Genomic DNA, 19,978 nt, shown 5'->3' with positions numbered 1-19,978 from the left:
AGGAAAAAGAAATGAGAGTTATTTACAGGTTAAAATATGTAAACAGGGACACACAAATGAGTTGCAATCTAAAACCTCAGAGTGACAGAATTGTAGTGATCTACCAATTCAAAATGTCCTTCAGGATGGACCTAGGGGTAGCTGCGGGAGATCTCTAGCTTCAGTTTAGCATCTCTGGCCCTGTGAGAGTTCAATCCGCAAAGACATGCAAAATTTTCCTGTGTCTCTTTTATGTCCTTCATTCAGCCTCCAAGGCCATAGGACGAGCTTCCTTGCATGTAGCATTTCCAAGATCCAACAGGGCCATTCACCCATCCATTGTACAGTAACCCCTCGCTTAACAAAGTAGTTATGTTCCTGAAAAATGCTACTTTAAGCAAAACGATGTAAAGTGAATCCAATTTCCCCAGAAGAATTAATGTAAATGGGGGTGTTAGGTTCCAGGGAATTTTTTTTCGCCAGACAAAAGACATTATATACATATACAGTATAAGCTTTAAATAACTTTAAACAAACAATTTAATACTGTACTCACCAATGATGATAGTGAAGCTTGGTTGAGGCAGGGGCATAGCGGGGTCAGGGAGCGGGGGCTTGCCCAGTTCCACCCGCCCGGCGCTCCTGCCAGGGAGTGGAATCGGCTGCTTGCCCACTCCCCAGCTGGAATGCCGGACGGGCAGAGTGGGATAAGCCCCAGTGCCCTGACCCCACTCCCCGATTGGAACGCCAGGCAGAGCGAGGCAAGCCCCCACGCCCTGCTCCCCAGCTGGAACGCTGGGCAGGCGGAGTGGGGCAAGCCCCCTGTGCCCCAACCCCGCTCCATGGCTGGAATGCTGGGCAGGAAAAGTGGGGCAAGACCCCTGTGCCCCAACCCCACTCCCCAGCAGGAGCACCAGGCGGGCAAGCAGAGCGGGGCGAGCCAAACAACCTTATCAGGGAACATTGTGCGACTTTAAACGAGTATGTTCTCTAATAGCTCAGCAGCCTAATAATGAAACAATGTTAACTGCAATGACTTTAAGTGAGGAGTTACTGTATTCCAGTTTTCCTTGGCCCATCTGATTTTGATATTCTTCTGGATCAAGAGAAGGGGGGCGGGAACACGCTTCCCATCTGAGTTCACAAGTTTAGAGCAAACATTTTCAAAGTTATAAAGCATAAATTACATATTTCCTTATAGCAGGGAATACAGACATTACAAATAAGACTAATACATGCAGCAACTTACAAACATTCTACAGAGTCTAAACACTAAGTACATTCTTATAAAGCGAATACCTTTTTTGAGCAACACTAAGATATAAGTGAACTGGTCTGGTCTCCAGCAATGAGTTTGTCATTTCTTAGCTAATGCCTGCAGTCTTTGCAAGAGCTGGCACCTGACCTGTCAGCATCATGCCCGCCATATAGCAATTTCATCTAGACCACATTTCTCTAGTATGCTTACGAGAATGTTATGTGGGATTGTGTCAAAAGTCTTACTAAAAATCAAGATATATCGCATCTACAGCTTTCCCCCCATCCACTAGGCTAGTAATCCTGTCAGAAAAGGAAATGGGGTTGTTTTGGTATGATTTGTTCTTGACAAATCCATGTTGGCTATTACTTCTAACCCTATCATTCTGTAGGTCTTACAAATTGGTTGTTTAATAATTTGTTGCAATATCTTTCCAGGTACCAAAGTTAGGTTGACTGGTCTATAATTCCCTGTGTTCTCTTTGTTCTCCATTTTAAAGATAGGTGCTATGTTTGCCCTTCTCCAGACCTCGGGGACCTGACCAATCTCCATGAGTTCTCAAAGATAATCAGTAATGGTTCCAAGATTGCTTCAGCTAGTTCCTTAAGTACTCCAAGGGAGGAATTTCATCAGGTCCTGCTGACTTGAATACATCTAACTGATCTAAACATTCTTTAACCTGTTCTTTCCCTATTCTGGCTTGCGCCCCTTCCTTTTCGTTATTTAATATTAATTTTGTTAAACATCTGGTCATAATTAATCTTTTTAGTGACTCAGCCTTCTTAACGTTATCCGTTATTAGCTCTCCTTCCCCACTAAGTAGTGGACCTGCATTTTCCTTCATCTTTCTCTTGGGTAACTTAAAATATTTATAGAACCTCTTCTTATTGCCTTTCATGACCCTTGCAAAGTATAACTCAATTTTGTCCCTGAGCCTTTCGGATTATGTCCCGATATGCTTGTGCTATTCTTTTGTACTCTTCCTTCACAGTTTGTTCATGTTTCCACTTTTTGTAGGATTCCTGTTTTGAATTTTTAGGTCCTTAAAGTGCTCCTGATGGCCTCTTACTATTCATCCTATCTTGCTTCACATGAGGATAGTTGGCTGTTATGTCTGAAATATTGTCAATTTAAAAAAATGCCAGCTGTTCTGAACTCCTTTTTCCCTTAGATTTTCTTCACAGGGAACCTTACCTACCAACTCTCTGAGTTTGTTAAAGTCCTTTGTCCTAACTCTGCTGCTCTAACTCTTTCATTTCCTTAGACTCTTGAAATCTATCATTTCATGATCACTGTAACACAAATTGTTTTCTACCTTCAGATTCAAACCAATTCCTCCGTTAGTCAGAATCAAGTTTAAAATGGCTATCCCCCTGCTTGTTTCCTCCACCTTCTGAAGTTATTGATACATTCCAACACCTTTTTGTATGGACATTTTGTATTTTGCCATATTGCCTTCTTTCAGGACACTTTATAGTTTACCAATCCTTGCTATATAAATATTGGAAACGAAACAATCATTACAACAGTAAGCTTTTGTTTAAAGAGATGTTAGATAGGAATATAACCATCAGATCTTTCTATTTAACAGGGTGTTACCATATCATAGAGTGAGCATCATTACAACATCTGTGGTGTGAGCATCATTACAACATCTGTAGTGATTTTATTAAATTGAGTGAAATCTCTATATACACATATTTAACAGACCAGATATGTCTATCAAATATTAATATTCAAAAAAAATGGATAGATGTGTGGGTTTGGTTTTGTTGTTGTTGTTGTTTTTGTTTTTTGCAGAGGAAGTACTTTGAGTACTGAATAAAAGGTAACCAAATATCTAAGTATCTATCTATTCTTTGTCTGTTTTGCTGGGTTTATAATTGGTGTATTAATTTTTCCATAACTACAACATCCCTTTTTTATTTTTTGAACCATTCCTCAATGGTTGGGCTATTTTTTTTACAAGGTGAGGCTACCAATAGCAGAGCAGCTACTAGCAGATGAGAGATTCATTCTTCATTTCCCTTTGTGTGACCATTTCCACTAGGATACCCCAGGAGTATTACCAAAGGAGCATTTGGTAATAAATATCCAACAATTTGTGACATGTGGTTACAGATTGCATCCCAATACTCTCTAATGACTGGACAGAAGGTAAATACAAAAAACATAGAATTTGTTATTAAAAAAAACAACACTCATGATTTTTAAGCTAATCTCATGAATTTTGGAGGCCTGACACATTTTTTGAATATTTGGGGTTGTCAACTGAGATATTTTCTGTTTCAGTTTCTTGTTGGAATTATTTTATTAAACACAAGATAGTCTGCCATTTAATGTTTATTATCTCGGTTACCTTCCTGTGCGCCACACACTAGGCTTTGTGTGTTAGTGTGTTGGGAGAATGCACTTATGCATTAACCATTTTAATTATCCAGTTAGCATTTATGCATTAATACACTTGTGTACATGGTTAAATAGGGCAAGGAAGGCAAGAACTGGAAATTTTGATAAGTGCATGCTTTAGCGGAGATGAAATTTCCATTATGATTATTGATGTTATAGTGATGATTAAATGAAGTAGTCATTTAAGCTCTCTCTTCAGTCCCTTTTTTGTATGCAAAAATGTTTAGAAATATTTCTCCTTTTAAAAATGCTATGTAGAAATATTTTAAATAGGGGTTTATAAATAATTTACTCTGCAAATGTTTATGCAATATTAAGTTTTAGGTTTTAGTGGCACAACATTTAGAAAAGCCACTTAAGCATAGCTGATTGACATTTTTGTAATTATTTTTTTAGTCAAAAAAGGGCCTTTTATTTTAAAACAAAAGATTTAAAATAAATTTTGCTCAATTAAAACTGAAAACGTTTCTCCCTTTCTCCTGCTTTTATCCTTCCCCAGACTCCATTTTCCAGTGGCAAAATTGGAAAGGGGGAGGGGACAAAAAGGGAGAAATGAAAAGCTGAACATTTTTAGTACAACAAATAAATTGAAAACCACCCCCCAAATTAGGTTTTTTTTTTAAACTTCTAAACAAAACCAAACATTTTCAACTTTTTTGAAAATTTTTGTGAAATATTTATATTTCAACAAGCTGTAATTTAAAGATTCATGAAGGAACAGTTAACTTTGATTTGTTCTCTGGCATACATGTGATCCCTTGGCGCTTGTGTTACCTGATCTCATTGGCTTAAGGGACTGATTGATAATGGGAGAGAGAACCTGTTACCTCTAGGTTCAGTTTCATATCAAGACTAGTTTGCTAATGTCCAAAATTTGCTGCCATATATAATGCTAATTTGGGTAATTAACCACTTGTAAGAGAACAAAAAGCCTCACCCCACAAGAGGAGCTCAGAAGGAGACTGAGCTGGAGGCTAAGGATATCGTGGTTGCAGAGATAGCTGCACCTCTATCCCCTTCATGGTTTTCTCTTAGTGCCCCCTTAGGTGTCAGGCCTCATGCCTTTCCTCTCCTGGGATGGAAAACGTGATTCTTCTTCAAGTGCTGGTCCCTATGTGTATTGCACCTGTGAGTATGCATGCGCACCATGTGCCCAAGATGGGAAATTCTTGCAGGTAGCATCTGTTGGGCAGTGCCCGCACCCTGAATCTCCTCATGCTCACTAGTGATAGATAGTATAGCAGGAAACCAGTCTGGCTCACCTGTGTGTTAGTTGCTGCATGCGTTAATTTTACTTATAATATCTGCATCCCATGTTATAAAGTGTTTGCTCCGTAACTGTAAAAGTGTGTGCTCTGAAACTGTTAACCACCAGTCATGGGAAAAAGAATTACCAAGAGTGAAATACTATTTTAAAACAGGAGGTGTTATCTCCTGCCCAACAAAAGAAGGCACATAGACATCAGACAAACCATTGTGGAACATCAGAGGACAAAAGACTTGGTTGATTGCTTCCCCTGTCACATCCATGAAGAGGAGACATGGATGTGGACTTGTCCCATCAGCTTGACCTCTGAGGGGCAAGGGAATAAAAATCCCTGACAAGAGGAAGCTGTATCGTTATGCTGCTCGATTCTTGAGGCCTGGTCTACACTACAAACTTACATCCATATAACTGCGTCACTCAGGGGTGTGAAAAATCACATCCCAAGCAACTTAGTTATACCAACCTAATCCCCGGTGTAGATAGTGCTATCTCAACAGGAGAGCATCTCCCATGGATTTAGCTACTGCCTCTCTCAGAAATGGATTAACTACACTGATGGGAGAAGCTCTCCCATCAGCATAGTAGCATCTTCACTATAACGCTACAGCCGCGCAGCTGCAGCCCTGTACATATAGACAAGCCCTGAGGGGCAAGGATTACTAGGCATAAGCTAAAGATCACCAGTGCTTGGCCTGGGTAGCCCTAAAGAACATATAGAGCTTGCTTATTATAGAAGCTTCTACCACCTTTTGGAATGTAAGACTGTAACTCATTTGTGTGTATATGTTTATCTGCTTTAACCTTGTAAATAACTCTCATTTCTTTTTCTGAGTTAATAAATCTTTAGATAGTTTGTTATAGGATTGGCTACCAGCAGTGTCTTTGGTGTGAGATCTGAGGTGCAATTGACCTGGGGTAAGTGACTGGTCCTTTGGGGCTGGGAGTAACCTGAACACTGTTGTGATTTTTTATGTAAGGGACCATCTATCAAAAGACAAGCTTGCTTAGGTGGCAAGATAGGTACCCAAAGGGACTATCTGTGATTCCACGTTAAGATGTTTATAGTGCATGAGGAGTTCACACTTGATGCTTGGTTGGTGAAATCTAAATATAGAACTCACAAGCAGTTTAGGGTTTGTGCCCTGTTTTGTAACAGTCTGCCCTGATTTTGGTACTCATCCTCTTGAGCCACTCCAGACAGCTTGACAGGGTCTTTCTATTAAATTGTTGCTAGGTGGACCCATAGCAATCAGTGCATTCCACTCTCTGGTGGTTGGCTATTCTATATTTATTTACCCAATAACAGCCAGTTTTCTAAAGGGTCTGACTAGGACCTTCCCACCAGTAGTGAAGCCAACACCACAGTGAGACATCAGTCTCTTACTTCCAGGCAACCTTTCAAACTGTTGACCACATGCTTGATGTCTCACTGGTCCATAAAGGTTGCCTAATCCTGGTTGCCACTACATAAGCCAGGATGGTGGTTCAGGGATGTAGGCAAGGCCATTGTTGTGAAAAATGCTATATCTTTGGGAAGGATTTTATCGGGCTTTCTGTAAGCATATTATGCTTTGTGTAAAGATTTCCTCATGCTTTGGTTATGGATTTTATCATGCCTCATGCAATGATTTTATGAAATTTTCAAACAATATCATGACACTTTTTATAATTTTAGTAAATAATAACCAAGTTGTAAGTAAGAAGAATGTTTGTTGAACATGACATGGTGCAAAGTTTAAAAAGCAGGGCAAAATTAAAAACAACTTAAGGACTGAGTGACACATGTTTGTGCAGATGAGGTCACAAACTTATGTAGGTGGAGCAGTTCTCTGCGTCTTGGGGTGTGGGATGGTGATAGAGGGGCTTGCCCCTTGTAGTTGTCCTAGTATTCACTGTTCTCCTTGTTTTTTTGTAGTGTTGCCTGGTCAGGGAAGGACCTGTTACTTGGAGTTGTGGAAGCTGGGTGTCTCCCAGTGTGCAGAACTCTCAGAGGGCTGCAGGATATAGGTAGGTTACGGTAGTGTCGTGAACGTAATACTACTTTGTTCTGCAGTAGGATTGTCTGCTGTGGCCCTCAACAGTTCCCTGTTCTCCTCTCTCTCCTTAGCATCATGAGAAGGAAACTTTCCCTGCACTTTTCTGTTGTCTTCTCCCTCTCCTGGGATGCAGCCACGAGGTCACCAAATGTGTCATCCCTTATTCTCTTTCTCTTCCCTCAGACTTGCCATGCATTCACCTGGTGATAGCACCCTGGTTGTTGGGGACCATGACATGCCAGGTGCTAAGAGAGGGGACAGAGAAAAAGCACAAGTAGTTCTTACCCAATTTTAGTCTCCTTGCCAACACTGGTAAAATGTTTCTTTTTTCTTCAATTGAAATTCCAGTCCCTAGGGCAATTTTCAGTCTGGGTTGTGCTTGGAGCTAGTAAGATGTTTTCCAACTTCCTTCCCAATTTGTATAGACCTCTGGGATGGGGAGTGTATTTTTTGTGGGGGAGAGTTGGAGAGCAGTTGGGGGTAATTAGTAATTGCATGTACATGTCTTCAGGCTGTCAGTTGGCTTGGGGTTGGTTGGTTGGTGGGGTGGGAGAGCAGGGACAGGTAAGTAACTGCATGTGCACCTTTGTAAGCTGACCTAGGACATTACCCTGAGTTGTCACCAAGAAGGAGGAAAGGATCTTGTTCAAAAAGGTAATGGACAAAGCAGGAGATATGCCTGCTGTTTGCCAGCATGGTGCCCCCAGAGTTGGTGTATGAGTGGAAGGAAAATCACAAATTACATGGGCAGTCATGAGAGCTGCATTGCTTTGCAATGTACGACCCAAAATAGAAGCACTGTCTTTGCATAAAGTTCTCTCTTGTGACACTTGCAGATCAGCATAAAGTGCACTGCAAAATAAACAGAACTCTGCAGTAATTGCTCTGGATCTAAGAGGGATAGCTATGAATGCCTTATGATATCTGCCATGTCAAGGCTGCTTCCCCATTCTGAACTTTAGGGTACAGATGTGGGGGCCTGCATGAAAACTTCTAAGCTTAACTACCAGCTTAGATCTGGTCCGCTGCCACCACTCTCGATGCTAATTCCCTTTCCTGGGTAGCCTTGAGAGACTCTTCACCAATTCCCTGGTGAATACAGATCCAAACCCCTTGGATCTTAAAACAAGGAGAAATTAACCATCCCCCCTCCTCCCTTCCACCAACTCCTGGTGGATCAAGATCCAATCCCCTTGGATCTAAAAACAAGGAAAATCAATCAGGTTCTTAAAAAGAAGGCTTTTAATTACAGAAAAAGGTAAAAATCATCTCTGTAAAATCAGGATCAATCCACACAAGCGGTCCATTTCCTGGACACTACTGTGCTAATAAGCGATGGTCACATAAATACCACCCTATACCGGAAACCTACTGACCGCTACACTTACCTACATGCCTCCAGCTTCCATCCAGGACACACCACACGATCCATTGTCTACAGCCAAGCTCTAAGATATAACCGCATTTGCTCCAATCCCTCAGATAGAGACAAGCACCTACAAGATCTCTATCAAGCATTCTTAAAACTACAATACCCACCTGCTGAAGTGAAAAAACAGATTGACAGAGCCAGACGAGTACCCAGAAGTCACCTCCTACAAGACAGGCCCAACAAAGAAAATAACAGAACACCACTAGCTGTCACCTTCAGCCCCCAACTAAAACCTCTCCAGCGCATCATCAGAGATCTACAACCTATCCTGAAAGATGATCCTTTACTCTCACAGATCTTGGGAGACAGACCTGTCCTCGCTTACAGACAACCCCCCAACCTAAAGCAAATACTCACCAGCAACCACACATCACTGAACAAAAACACTGACCCAGGAACCTATCCTTGTAACAAAGCCCGATGCCAACTCTGTCCACATATCTATTCAAGTGACATCATCATAGGGCCTAATCACATCAGCCATACCATCAGGGGCTCGTTCACCTGCACATCTACCAATGTGATATATGCCATCATGTGCCAGCAATGCCCCTCTGCCATGTACATTGGCCAAACCGGACAGTCTCTACGCAAAAGAATTAATGGACACAAATCTGACATCAGGAATCATAATACTCAAAAACCAGTGGGAGAACACTTTAACCTGTCTGGCCATTCAATGACAGACCTGCGGGTGGCTATCTTACAACAGAAAAACTTCAAAAACAGACTCCAACGAGAGACTGCTGAGCTGGAATTGATATGCAAACTAGACACAATCAACTCAGGATTGAATAAGGACTGGGAATGGCTGAGCCATTACAAACATTGAATCTATCTCCCCTTGTAAGTATTCTCACACTTCTTATCAAACTGTCTGTACTGAGCTATCTTGATTATCACTTCAAAAGTTTTTTTCTCTTACTTAATTGGCCTCTCAGAGTTGGTAAGACAACTCCCACCTGTTCATGCTCTCTGTATGTGTGTATATATATCTCCTCAATATATGTTTCACTCTATATGCATCTGAAGAAGTGGGCTGTAGCCCACAAAAGCTTATGCTCTAATAAATTTGTTAGTCTCTAAGGCTAGGTCTACACTACCCGCCTGAATCGGCGGGTAGAAATCGACCTCTCGGGGATCGAATTATCGCGTCTCGTCGGGACGCGACAATCGATCCCCGAATCGACGCTCTTACTCCCCCAGCGGAGGTGGGAGTAAGCGCCGTCGACGGGAAGCCGCGGAGGTTGATTTTGCCACCGTCCTTACAGCGGGGTAAGTCGGCTGCGATACGTCGAATTCAGCTTCGCTATTCGCGTAGCTGAATTTGCGTATCTTAAATCGACCCCCCCCCCCCCGTAGTGAAGACGTAGCCTCAGGTGCCACAAGTACTCCTGTTCTTTTTGTGGATACAGACTAACACGGCTGCTACTCTGAAACCTGTCATTATGATATCTGACAATCTCAAATTTACCTCATAAAATCACAAGTCAGCTAAAAGATGAGGGCATTAATGAAACTGTGAGCCAAAATATTGCTGTTGCTTTTTCTTGTCTGTATCTGGCGCTACAATAGACATGCCTGCCATGCAATGCTTTTAATTTTTAACCCACACAGTGCCGCTATTTTCAGTAGAGTGAGGGAGATGCTGCAATCAGTCAGGAAGGAGAAGGAGCAATCAGCAGTATGGGAAGGGGATGTCAGGGGGTTGCCCTGCATATTTGGTCAATGGTTGTGGGATTTGATATTTTGGAGAAATAAATGGTATGTATGGAGCTTTTGAATTCTCTTGTGTGGCCATCATTTTGAGTATGCTGGGGGATGGGGGAGAGGGGAGGAGGGGAAACACTATAAGAAGAGGAGGCGGAGAGAGGGTAGCCAAACAGCAGCACCCTGACAGTACCCAGAACAAAGTTGCTTAAATTCCCCAGTTCAGTTGTACTGTAATATACCACATACACCTCTACCTCGATATAACACTGTCCTCGGGAGCCAAAAAATCTTACTGCGTTATAGGTGAAACCGCGTTATATCGAACTTGCTTTGATCCACCGGAGTGCGCAGCCCCACCCCCTGGAGCACTGCTTTACTGCGTTATATCCAAATTCGTGTTATATCGGGTTGCGTTATATTGAGGTAGAGGTGTAATACTTACTGAGAGAGGTTGCCTCCCAGGCACTGGCAGGTTGATTCTCCACACGTGATTCAGGTTGGTTCACTGCCCTGTGATTTGGGGGTCTCGTGGATCTGTAGCACTGTCTCTGCCTCATGGTTTAGCAGTTCAAAGAGATCTGAGCTGTCCTTTTAAGTGGTGTCCTGGATGGCATCTGCAGAGGTGTTCTTAATGGTGTACACAGCATGCTGTTGTTCTGTGGTGGCTCCCTTTGTATAGGGTGACCAGATAGCAAATGTGAAAAATCGGGATGGGGGTGGGGGGTAATAGGAGCCTATATAAGTAAAAGACCCCAAAATCAGGTCTGTCCCTATAAAATTGGGACATCTGGTCACCCTACCTTTGCAAAAATATGGTCCAGCTTCTCATAGTAGCTGCAGACCGTGTAAACTGTGCCAGAGGTCTTGTTATTTTCCCTGAGATTTCTATAATCCTGCCAGAGCTTTGTGTCTTTGTCACAGCCCTCTCTCTAGAGGACAAGAAAATCCAAGACCTAAGCACGGGATCATGCAGAAGCACTATATGAGAGCTATATATAATTGCTGTATAATTGGTATGTGATTCCTGGTGTGTGAACTCAGCATGAGCTGGAATTGCAAAGGGGTGCACCTGGCTGCATGCCAGCATTTAAATTAACCCCGGAACAGTGGAGAGCACACAGACTGAACAAACATGCCAACCCAGGTGTCCAACAAAGCAGTGTAGAATAGTGGGAGGAGGACTGCCAGAAGTAGAACAGTTGGTTCGAAATGGGGATGCATCTACTGGTTGAAGGAAAGCATCCTGAATTTCAGTAAACTCGCTTTCAAAGAAGGTTAATTAACACAGGTTGAAACACAAGATAATTCAGAACAAGAACTTTTGTGTATGAATGTAAAGTAGTTTATCCAAAAATCCTCAAGTTAACCCAAAACAACTTTTAAATGTAGACAAGCCCTGGGGGTTTGCCTACAGAAGGATGTTATTAAGGAAGAGCTGCTATTCCTGAATAACCCCATGTGTGGACCCTATTATTACAGAATAAGCCCTGGTCTACACTATGAGTTTAGGTTGAATTTAGCAGCGTTAGATCGATTTAACCCTAAGACTGTTCACACATTTGTGTTTGAAAATTAATTAAATCTAATTCAATTATGTCTTTAAAAGGGACTGTTCAGTGAAAAATAATGTGCTTTTGTCTCCAGTTGATAAATTTATATTGTAAAAATTAGAGTAATTGACCTAAGCCCTGAATCTGCAAACATATGCTTAACTTTATTTGTATGTATAGTCTCATTGACTTAAATGGTAATACTTAACTGAATAAAGTTAAGCACATACTTAGTTTGCAGGATGAGAGCACAAGTTTTTAGAGAGGGATTAAATGTATGAGGCACAGAGTTTGATTTTGTTTTTTAATCAGGTTTATTGTTGCTGTATTTGTTTAGCTATACAAACACACATTGCCACATTTGTCAATCTCAGCAGAGAGGCCAAGGGCTGAATAGATTTGGAAACTGAACTACCATCTAATCCAAAGAGATGGCTCTTGCAGTTCAAGATTGAGGCGAAGTAGCATGGAGAAGCTTGTGCTGCTGCTAAACCGTGCTGTGTCTGTTCTATGAATAGAGAGTTTCTCTCCCCAATACTATGAAGCTAGCATGTTTCATCAGTTCAAATATAATTGTGCAAGTGAGTCAACATTTCCAATGGAAATTTGCTCAAGTGAGAAATCATAGAATCATAGGACTGAAAGGGACCTCAAGAGGTCTCCTAGTCCAGTCCCCTGCACTCGTGGCAAGACTAAATATTATCTATATCATCCCTGAAAGGTGTTTGTTTAATTTATTCCAGTGCTTAACCACTCTGACAGGAAGTTTTCCCTAACATCTAACCTAAACTGCCCTTGCTGAAATTTAAGCCCATTGCTTCTTGTCCTATCCTCAGAGGTTAATGGAACAATTTTTCTCCCTCCTCCTTGTAACAACCTTTTATGTACTTGAAAACTGTTATCAGGTCACCTCTCAGTCTTCTCTTCTACAGACTAAACAAACCCAATTTTTTCAATCTTCCCTCATAGGTCATGTTAATTTTGTGTTGCTTTTCTCTGGACTGTCTCCAATTTGTCCACATCCTTCCCGAAATGTGGTGCCCAGAACAGGGCACAATACTCCATTTGAGGCTGTAAAATCATGGCGTAGAGCGGAAGAATTACTTTTTGTGTCTTGCTTACAACACTCCTGCTAATACACCCAAGAATTATGTTTGCTTTTTTTGCAACAGCGTTACACTGTTGAGTCATATTTAGCTTGTGATCCGCTATGACCCCCCCAGATCCCCTTTCCACAGTACTCCTTCCTAGGCGGTCATTTACCATTTTGTATGTGTGCAACTGATTGTTCCTTCCTAAGTGGAGTACTTTGCATTTATCCTTATTGACTTTCATCCTATTTACCTCAAACCATTTCTCCAGTTTGTCCAGATCATTCTGAATTTTAATCCTACCCTCCAAAGCACTTGCAACCCCTCCCAGCTTGGCATTGTCCAGAAACTTTATAAATGTACTCTCTATGCCATTGTGTAAATCATTGATGAAGATATTGAATAGAACTGGACCCAGAACTGATCCCTGTGGGACCCCACTCGATATGCCCTTCCAGCTTTACTGTAAACCACTGATAACTACTCTCTGGGAATGGTTTTCCAACCAATTATGTACCCACCTTATAATAGCCCCATCTAGGTTGTATTTCCCTAGTTTGTTTGTGAGACGGTCATGCGAGACAATATGAAAAGCCTTACTAAAGTCAAGATATACCATGTCTACCACTTCCCCCCTATCCACAAGGCTTGTTTCCCTGTCAAATAAAGCTATTAGGTTGGTTTGATACGATTTGTTCTTGACAAATCCATGCTGACTGTTATTTATCACCTTATTCTAGGTATTTGCAAATTGTTTGCTTAATTATTTGCTCCATTATCTTTCCGGGTACTGAAGTTAAACTGACAGGTCTATAATAAGAACATAAGAATATAAAAATGGCCAGACTGGGTCAGACCAATTATCCGTCCTTCTAGCCCAGTATCCTGTCTTCCAACATTGGCCAATGCCAGGTGCTTCAAAGGGAATGCACAGAACAGGGCAATTATCAAGTGATCCATCCCCTGTCATCCATCCCAGCATCTGGAAGTCAGCAACTTAGGGACACCCAAAGCATGGGGTTGCATGCCTGACCATCTTGGCTAAGGCTGTTGGACCTATCCTCCAGGAACTTATCTAATTCTTTTTTTAATCTAGTTATAGTTTTTGCCTTCACAACATCCCCTGACAAATTCCACATGTTGACTGTGCATTTTGTGAAGAAGTTCTTCCTTTTGTTTGTTTTAAACCTGCTGTATATTAATTTCATTTGACCCCTGGTTCTTGTATTATGTGCAGGGATAATAAATTCTCTATTCTCTTTCTCCATACCTTTCATGATTTTCTGGACCTCCTTTCTCCCTCAGTCGACTCTTTTCCAAGTTGAATAGTCCCAGTCTTTTTAATATCTCCTCATATGGAAGCTGTTTCATACCCCTAATCATTTTGTTGCCCTTCTCTGTACATTTTCCATTTCTAATATAGCTTTTTTTAAATGGGGTGACAAGAATTGCATGCAGTATTCAAGGTGTGGGCAGACCATGGATTTATATAGTGGCAATATGATATTAACTGACTTATTAATAATCCCGTTCCTAATGGTTTCTAACAAACACTCTGTTAACTTTTTTGACTGCTGCTGCACATTGAACAGGTGTTTTCAGAGAACTATCCATAATGACTCCAAGATCGCTTTCCTGAGTGATAACAGCTAATTTAGCCCCCTTCATTTTGTATGTATAGTTGGGATTGTGTTTTCCAATGTTCATTACTTCACATTTATCAACATCTAATTTCATCTGCCATTTTGTTGTCCAGGCACCCAGTTTTGTAACTTGTCGCCGTCTGCTTTGGACTTAGCTATCTTGAGTAATTTTGTATCAGCTGCAAACTTTGCCACCTCACTGTTTCCCCTTTTTCCCAATCATTTATGAATATGTTGAACAGCACTGGTCCCAGTACAGATCCCTGGGGGAGACTGCTATTTACCTCTTTCCGTTCTAAAAACTGATAATTTATTCCTACCTTCTGTTTCCTGTTTTTAATCAGTTACTGATCCATGAGAGGATATTCTCTCTTATCCCATGACTGCTTACTTTGCTTAAGTGCCTTTGGTGAGGGGCCTTGTCAACAGCTTTCTGAAAGTTCAAGTACACTATATCCACTGGATCATCCATGTCCACGTTTGTTGACCCCTCAAAGAATTATAATAGATTGGTGAGGCATGATTTCCCTTTACAAAAGCTGTGTTTAGTCTTCCCCAACAAATTGTGTTCATCTATATATATGAAAATTCTGTTTACTGTAGTTTCAACCAATTTGCCTGGTACTGTAATTGCCCGGATCGCCTCTGGAGCCTTTTTTTAAATTGGCATTACATTAGCTATTCTCCAGTTAGCTGGTACAGAGGCTGATTTAAGTGATAGGTTACATATCACAATGAGCAGTTCAGCAATTTCATATTTGAGTTCCTTCAGAAATCTTGGGTGAATACCATCTGGTCCTGCTGACCTATTACTGTTTAATATAACAATTTGTTCCAAAACCTCCTCTACTGATGACTCAGTCTGGGACAGTTCCTCTGATTAATCACCTAAAAAGAATGGCTCAGGTGTGGGAATCTTCCTGTGACATCCTCTGCAGTGAAGACTGATGCAAAGAATTAATATAGCTTCTCCACAATGGTCTTGTCTTCCTTGAGTGCTCCTTTAGCACCTCAATCATCCAGGGGCTCCACTGGTTGGCAGGCTTCCTGCTTCTGACGTACTTAAACATTTTTTTGCTGTTAGTTTTTGAGTCTTTTGCTAGTTGCTCTTCAATTTTTTGTGTGTGGCCTGCCTAATTATACCTTTACACTTCACTTCCCAGAGTTTTTGCTCCTTTCTATTTTCCTCAGTAGGATTTGACCTCCAATTTTTGAAGAATGCCTTTTTTTCCTCTAACCACTTTGTTTACTCTGTTGTTTAATCACGGTGGCATTTGTTTGGTTCTCTTACTATTCTTTTTCATTTGGGAGTATACATTTAATTTGAGCCTTTATTATGGTGTTTTTGAAAATTTTCCATGCACCATGCAGCAGTTCACTCTTGTGAGTATTCCTTTTAATTTTCATTTAACTAGCTTCCTCATTTTCATGTAGTTCCCCTTTCTGAAGTTAAACGCTATTGTTGTGGGCTTCTTTGGTATTTTTCCCCGCAACAGGATGTTACATTTAATTACCGTATATTATGGTTGCTATTACCAAGCGGTTCAGCTATATTCTCCTCTTGGACCAGATCCTGTGCTCCATTTTCTATTAAGTCTATTAGGACAAAATCAAGAATTGCCTCTCTCCTTGTGGGTTTCAGCACTAGCTGCTGCAAGAAGCAGTCATGAATGGTGTCTAAAAACTTTATTTCTGCATCCCATCCTCAGGTGAAATGTACCTAGTCAATATAGGGGATAGTTGAAATCTCCCATTATTATTGAATTTTCTATTTTTATGGCCTTTCTAATCTCCCTGAGCATTTCAGAATCACCATTACCATCCTGATCAGGTGATCGGTAGTATATTTCTACCACTATACTCTTATTATTCAAGCATGGAATTTCTATCCATTGAGCGTCTGTGGTACAGTTTGATTCATTACAGATTTTTACTATGTTTGACTCTATGCTTTCTTTCAGCTACAGTGCCACTCCCCCATCAGCATGACCTATTGTGTCATTCTTGTATATTTTGTACCCTGGTATTACAGTGTCCCATTGACTGTCATCATTCCAGCAAATTTCTGTGATGCCTATTATATTAATATCCTTGTTTAATACCAAGCACTCAAGTTCACCCTCTTTGTATTTAGACTTCTAGTGTTTGTATATAAGCACTTATAAAATTTGTCTCTTTTTAATTGTCTGACTTCATGTGATATAATTGAATTGAACTCTTTTTCATTTGACAGTTTCTCTTCAGTTCCTACCTGTATTTTATCTACTTCTGTCCTCTCCTCTTTACTACGATATAGAAAATCACACTTAACATATCGTCCCCTATCAGCTGTCTCTGTCCTAACCGTGTGCTTCTCCACACCTGATGGCTTTCCTCCAGCACTTGATTAAAAATTCCTCTATGACCTCTTTAATTTTACATGCCAGCAATCTGGTTGCATTTTGGTTTAGGTGAAGCCAATTCTTCCTGTGTAGGCTCCTCCCTTCCCAAAAGGTTCCCCAGTTCCTAATGAACCTAAACCCCTCCTCCCTACACCATCATCTCATCCATGTATTGAGACCTTGCAGTTCTGCCTAATTGACCCTGCATGTGGAACTGGAAACACTTCAAAGAATGCTACCATGGAGGTTCTGGACTTTAATCTCTTACCTAGCAGCCTAACTTTGGCCTCCAGGACCTCTCTCCTACCTTTTCCTATGTCATTGATACCTACATGTACCACGATCACCGGCTCCTTGTTACACTGCACATTAGTCTGTTTATATGACTCAAGAGATCCGCAACCTTCGTACCTGGCAGGCAATTTACCATGCAGTTCTCCCAGTCATCACAAACCTACCTATTTCTAATGATTGAATTTCCTATTACTATTACCTGTCTCTTCCTAATAACTGGGATTCTCTCCCCGGGAGAGGTATCCTCAGTGCGATAGGGTACCATGACATCTGGAAAGAGGGTCCCAACGTTGGGTCATTTCCCTCCGCTCCAGTTTGATATTCTCCTTCTCTGACACTTTCATTCTCCTCAACAGCACAGAGGCTGTCAGAGTGGGGCTGGGACCATTCTATTGTGTCCTGAAGTCTCAAGCTATACGTCTCTCTGTCTCCCTTAGCTCCTCCAGTTCAGCCACTCTGGGGTCTCAAGAGCCTGTACTTGGTCTCCGAGGGCCCTGAGCTCCTTGCACCAAATGCACACATATGCCACCTGCCCACAAGGCAGGTAATCATACATGCTGCACTTAGTGCAATAAACTGGATAGGTTCCATTCTGCTACGGGACTTCTGCCTGCATTCATTTTACTCCTGCTGCTATTTTTTGTTTTGTCACTTTTGTGGATGCCATGGTATGCATCAAATAGAAAGTGAAGACAAGATTGCTGCTACACTTAGTATTTGAAGGATTTTCATTCTTTAAATGTACATACTTTATAACTTTTTAAATATATGCCAGTGGATCAGAAACAAAATTTAGACCTTTTTGAAAACTGGTGAAAATCCAGTTTCTGCTTCTACTGCTTATCTGCTTTAATTGTTGGGCCTTCAGCATTCTTTTTCTGCTCATCCTGTCTCAGGCCCTGATCTTGCACATGGGCAGACCCATATGGCCATACAGAGCTCTGCCGACTCCAGTAGGACTTTGTACAGGCACGAGTCTTTTTTTCATGTATTCGGCCTTAGATTCTAAGGAGACTCCAGATACAAGCACAACTTTCTATATATTAGAGAAAGTCAATTAGCCACATGAAATAGAACTCTTGGTGAAGATCCCAGGTTACCAAGTGCTACTGTTCTAGAATACACACATTGCATACAAACATTTCTGATGTCTGTTGTTTTTTTTCCAGGAGCTGATTCTGCATGCTAAAATCTTCCTTTTTTCTTTTTTGCAAGTTCACTTTCTGATTTCATCCATCTCATTTTGGTCAGACCATAGTCTGCTCTGTTATACTGATATTAATGCTAAGTAACTCAATTAAATTTAGAGGAGTTGCATGGCAGAATTCAACTGTTTCTACAGGAAAATTCAAGGTGTCAAATTTAGACCTGCTGTATGCAGCTTCAATGCCTACGGAAGTTTCTTGGCCAAATTCAGCTGTGATGTAAACAGCATAAGTTTGTCGGAAATAGGTTCTAGTGGCAAAGTTCTTTTAACTTAATCTGATTTCATAACTCTGTGTTTCACTGTGATTTTTTGATGGGGAATATGAAGACGATGCTTCAAGTGAAGTTCCCCTCTGAAAAGTGAGTCTAAATGGGAATTTCTTTCTCAACAAATTTGCTCCATGTGTATATTCAGTCATATCTGCTGAGTTTTTTATGAGAACTTTAGTGACAAAAGTAAGTTTTTACTATTTCTGTGAGTACTGCAGAGCTAAGCCACAGTTATGGGTGAGAGGTGGGTACTATCTGGCTCAGAATTTCATCAGCTATGAAACACATTCCAGTTTAGGGCCAAATTCTGCCCACAGAAAGCCCATTGAAGGCAATGCACTCTCTTATATAAGTAATACTTTATATTAAGATGCAATTCTACCATGCAAAATGACTTAAAATGGTATGTTTGTTGTGTCTTAATAACTCCAGATCAAATTTGTTTTGATTCCAAGTAAAAGAGATACCTGCTAACTGATTAGACACTGTGGTGATGAGTGCTATAGAAAAATCCTTAGATAAGCATCTAATTCAGAAGAAAAACATGTTTTACTTGTAAATGTAGTAAATTTAATTTGGTGCAACTGGAGCAATAGGGAATCAATCTCATGATACCATTTTTGAAGTCACGTTCACAATAAAACTGAACTGTAATAGTTACATGTTTATATAAGATAAATAATACATTTTCATGCAACATTTTCCCTGAAAATTGGCTCCAAAACATCCTTCCCTTGACTATAGATGTCACCTGTATGTAGAACTGACTGAAATTTTGTAAACAATTTTTTGTCAAAAAATGGCCTTTTGAAAAAAGTTTAATGAAGAAAAGTTGACATTGTTAAAAATTTTTGTGAATAACTGGTGTGCTTTAATTTTTTTAAACTAATACATCAAAATTTTTGATTGACTGGAACCTGGGTTTTCAGAAAACAAAAACGTTCAATATGTTTTAGAAAAAAGTTGTTGAAAAAAAATCACAAGTTAGAAAAAAGTCTATTTCACTGAATCAAAAACAAATGTGATTAAAAATCCATTTCCATTTTTTCCCATCAATGTACCTCTATGATATAGTGTAATCTACAAAGTACTTGTATTTCTTTGTCCAGATAGATTACAAGCACTGAGATCTTTTAAATTAAATACTAAATTATTTTTACGTGTGTATTTTGATCTGTCACTGAGGTGGCTAATTACTAGTTGTGGTGTTTAGATTCTTAACTCACATATGCTATTACTGTATATCTGATATATTTATATATTGGTATTTCTTAAAAGTGGACTTTTGACCTAATTAGCTGTACTTGTTCTATCATGTAGACTTATTTATTAGGTATTCTTGGTGCTGTGAGGACTATGGGAGAAGGCATTGTACCCATATCTCTTAGGTTTTAGTCTGGTAGACTAAGACCCCACTCAAGGTCGGGGACAAAAAAAACAAACAAAAAA

Source organism: Emys orbicularis, chromosome 3 (assembly GCF_028017835.1).
Source record: "Emys orbicularis isolate rEmyOrb1 chromosome 3, rEmyOrb1.hap1, whole genome shotgun sequence".
NCBI lineage: Eukaryota > Metazoa > Chordata > Testudines > Emydidae > Emys > Emys orbicularis.
This window is presented reverse-complemented; position numbering follows the sequence as displayed.